Source organism: Neophocaena asiaeorientalis, unplaced genomic scaffold (genome assembly GCF_003031525.2).
Source record: "Neophocaena asiaeorientalis asiaeorientalis breed wild unplaced genomic scaffold, Neophocaena_asiaeorientalis_V1.1 scaffold523, whole genome shotgun sequence".
NCBI classification, from domain to species: Eukaryota; Metazoa; Chordata; class Mammalia; order Artiodactyla; family Phocoenidae; genus Neophocaena; species Neophocaena asiaeorientalis.
The window spans coordinates 2,433,120-2,437,051 of NW_020175436.1; the positions used below are offsets into that span (position 1 = coordinate 2,433,120).

The window sequence follows — 3,932 nt, forward strand, 5'->3', positions numbered from 1 at the left end:
GGAGAAACAGGGGAGTCTCTCGATTTTCAAAAATCTATCTGTGTTCTGATTTAGGGTGTTTTACAGTGTGAAGAGGGTTTGCCCTCTTTGAAAATACGAAGCAGCTTTTCCAGCTGGGACCCTGCTAGCATGGTTACTAAGGAGACCAACTGGCCTAGGTGCTGTAATTAATCACTAAATTCTGAGCAGCCAAATCCCCGGTGATGAGGGCCTCTTTCCTTTGAGAGCGACAAGTGCTGGGCAGGTGGAAGGTCGAGGAGTTCATGGTGGAAGCCCAGCTCTGGCTGTCCCTTCCGCCTGCACTCCCTCCACCGAAATTTGCCAGCGGCTGTTTTAAGAGCTTCTAGATCTGCCTCCAAACTTACCTGTTAGAACTGAATGAACAATAGATATAGGGACTTCCCTGGTTGTCCAGTGGTTAAGACTCTGCACTTCCAATGCAGGGGGCCCAGGTTCGATCCCTGGTCGGGGAACTAAGATCCTGCATGCCGCAACTAAAGATCCCGCATGCGGCAACTAAGACCCAGTGCAGCCAAATAAATAAATTTTAAAAATTAAAACAACGACAAAAATGGAATAGATACATGTATATGTATAACTGAATCACTTTTCTGTACACCTGAAACTAACACAACATTGATAATCAACTATACTCCAAAATAAAATTAAAATGTTTTTCAAAAAAGAACTGAATGGAGTCTAATGCTTGCAGCCACCCTGGCTCGGGCCCCTTGACTGCAAGAGGATGGGGAGCTGGGATGGGCAGAGGTGACCTTTCCTCTCCAATGATTTGAATAAGTAGGTGCTGTCAGTCAGAAGAGCAGAGGGCAGCTTGCTTTTCCAAGACCAGGTCCCACCCCCGAGGGAAGCCCACAGGCCTCAAGGTGTCTTGATTCAGCCACCAAGTGCAGAAGAGAAAGACTTTAAGTGACCCTGAGCACCCAGTTGGCACCCCTGCTAGTTCACTCCTGCTGTTCCGAGAGGCAAGCTTCTCACACACACACACACACACACACACACACCCACACACACACACATACACAACTGTGGCCGTAAACTCCCTCTGGGCTCATTCTTGCCCTCCCCTCCAGGCGGTACAGGAAACAACCCCCCACAAAAGGCAGCTTCATTCAACCCAAGAGGAACGTCTGGCTCATTCGGTTCAACGCTTCCATTTGGTAAAGGAGCAAAGAAAAGTTCAGAGAAGTTAAGTGGCTTTTCACTTTTACTTTTTCTTTCCCTCCACTGCAAGGACAGAAAAGCATCTGGTCCCCCAACACCCAGGGAATGATGAGATGCTCGAGGGCAGGGAGATCATGGAAGATGCTTTTCTACTGCGAGTAACAGAAAACCCAAGAAGGGTTTAAACAAAATGTGGTGGTTAAAGTTAGCAATGGCTCCAGTGAACAGCCTCGGTGTAGCCACCCCTCTGTCCTCTGACCCTGTGGTCTCCACCCAACCTGGCTCTGGACTGGCCTTGGGATGACCTTTAGCCAATAAATGCAGCCAAAGCAAAGGGAGTGCCAGCGCCAGGCTTCGGCGTCCAGGGATTCTATGTGCTTCTGCTTGGCACCTTGATTGTACTTGCTTGCACTCGCACCTCAGCCTTGCTATGAGACCATGCCAGACCAGGCCTGCTGAGGGGATGTGAGAAACACAAGAAGGATAAGACCCTTGGGAGAGAACCAAGGTGCCTCCAACCGACAGCCAGCCAACATGCAGCTGACTGCAGATTCACAAAGGTGCCTGAGACCAGGACGTCCCTGCTGATCCCAGCCTGAGTCGCCAATCTGAAGGATCAGAGCCAAATAAATGGTTTGTTGTTTAACAAAGCCTCTGACTTTGGTGTGGTTTGTTATGAAGCAACAGTGAACTGAATCCTGACATTTGAAATAAATATTTGAGTCTTTTCTCTTAAAAAAGTTGGAGGTTTCAAATCCAGGATTGGTGTGGCAGCTCCATAGTCAACCGGGACCCAGAATCCTTCTATACTGATGCTCCACCATCTTTAGTTCATGGCTTTCATGCTCAAAGCTGTCTCATGATCCAACATGGCTGCTGAAGCTCCAGCCATCACATTTGTGTTCCAGGCAGGGAGGAAGGAAGAAAGGCAAATAAGAGGCCTCTTCTAGCTGAACTGTTCCCCTTTAAAAGAGTTGGAAGCCCCACCCAATGACTGGCAGCTTGATTCTTATTGGCTACCCTTGGCTGCAAGGAAAGCTGGGAAAGGTAGCCTTTCAGTGGAGCACATTGCCACCTAGAATAAAATCAAGTAGACTGTGTAGTAAGGAGGAACGGGGGAATGGGTGTTGAGTAGGCAGCCGGCGACATCCGCTGCAGCGTGTGTAAAATCAAGCCCCAGGCCCCAACATACATCAGGCTGCAAAACTGACCACATGTCATGCTGACTTCTCAGAGTTCATAGTGGTGGCTTTGCCCTGTAGTAACAAAGTGTAAGATTTGGGCAATAGACATCTAAGTGGAAAATCGTGAGTGTGCCAGTCTCCTGGGCCCTTCTGTAGTGAATACAGATGGAAGAGAAGTTTGTTCTTAGAAAGTGTTGCTCTTAACCTGGGGCAGGTGTTGCTTGCTCTCTTCCTTGCTTTCTTCCTGTTTTGTTTTGCTTTTATTGAGATAGACTTCCCATAAAATTCACAATTTTAAAGCATACAATTCAGTGGGGCTTTAGTATATTTACTATGTTGTGCAACCATGTGCACTAATTCCAGAACATTTCCATCACCCCAAAAAGAAAGCCCATATCCATTAGCAGTCAGAGCAGATGTTTTCTTTAATCCTTCTCCACCAAGTCTCAGGTCCATCAGAGAGCCAGACTCGCCACATGAGAGAGCGCTGAAGATCCTTGGACCACTTAGGCTCAAACCCTGGGATTCTAGAATATTTTGTGGATCTTCTTGGGAGGGCCAAGGAGGAGGTCATGTTGTAATTCACCTACAGCTGGGAAAGGAGGGTTCCACAAGGACGCTGCAGAATCTAAACATTCCCTGCCTGGGCTGACCCTGAGGCTACCTTCCCACAGGGAAAGGAAGGGAAGGGAAGGAGGCTCCACGCTGAGGGGTGGGTGCTTGGTGGTGACACCCTAAAGTAGAGCAGCAGCTTTAAAAACACTCTGTTGTGATGGTAGATGTTGGGAGAGGAGTTTCAGATCCAGTCGGAATGATTTATGTGAAAGGATGGAGAGGATGCCGAACTCGCATTTATTAAATGTCTCAAAGGTTCCAAATACAAACAGAATCTCGTTTTTCTACCCACAACCGTCCTGGGAGATATTTCACCCCTTTACAGAAGGAGGACCTGAGGTTCACACAGAGAACTTGCTCTAACCAGAATTTCAGACACTTCATGCTGAGTCTAAAATCTCAGCATCTTCCACTGTGCTGCGGGGTGGGCACCTGTGAGGCATCTCTGGCCCCGGCCCATGGCAGGTGGAGCCACTCCCTTGAGTGGCCTAGTTGTTGCTGCCTGTGGGGTGGTGACAGCAGGAGGGGCTCATCTGAGCTCAGCTCTGGGCTTCTCGGTGCCGGTGGGAGCTCCCCCCTTTCTGCCCACTCCCTGTTCATTCCTCAGGCACAAAGGTTGCTCAAGGAGACTCCAGGACTGGGGTCTGCCTTGTCACTGTCACCAGGAGGCTTTTTTTCTTCCTGACTAGCCAGAGCTCCCCATCAGTCTTCGCAGCGCCTCTGGAAGCAAAGGGAAGGCAGCTGTGGGATCCAGGCTGAGCAGAGCCCAGGTAAAGCAGGCTTGGGAATGGACTGACGGGGAGGTTGGGATGTCACAGGTCTGAGCACAGAGCCAGGGGGGCGGGGAACAGCCAGGAAGGATGGTAGGTTCTGCTGCTCGCTTGATTAAGGGGGTCAGCGTGTGTCTGTGTCATCGAGGTGGGCAGGGAAGGGGAGGGCTGTGTGGGGCGC

The 3,932-nt window shown here is 49.7% G+C and overlaps 1 non-coding gene across 1 annotated transcript; it reads left to right on the forward strand.

The window, feature by feature from the left end:
• Positions 1–400: 400 nt before the first annotated feature.
• TRNAG-UCC (transfer RNA glycine (anticodon UCC)) lies at positions 401–473 on the forward strand. Its single transcript has one exon. It is a non-coding gene; the product is annotated as a tRNA-Gly (tRNA).
• The last annotated feature ends 3,459 nt before the right edge of the window (positions 474–3,932 follow it).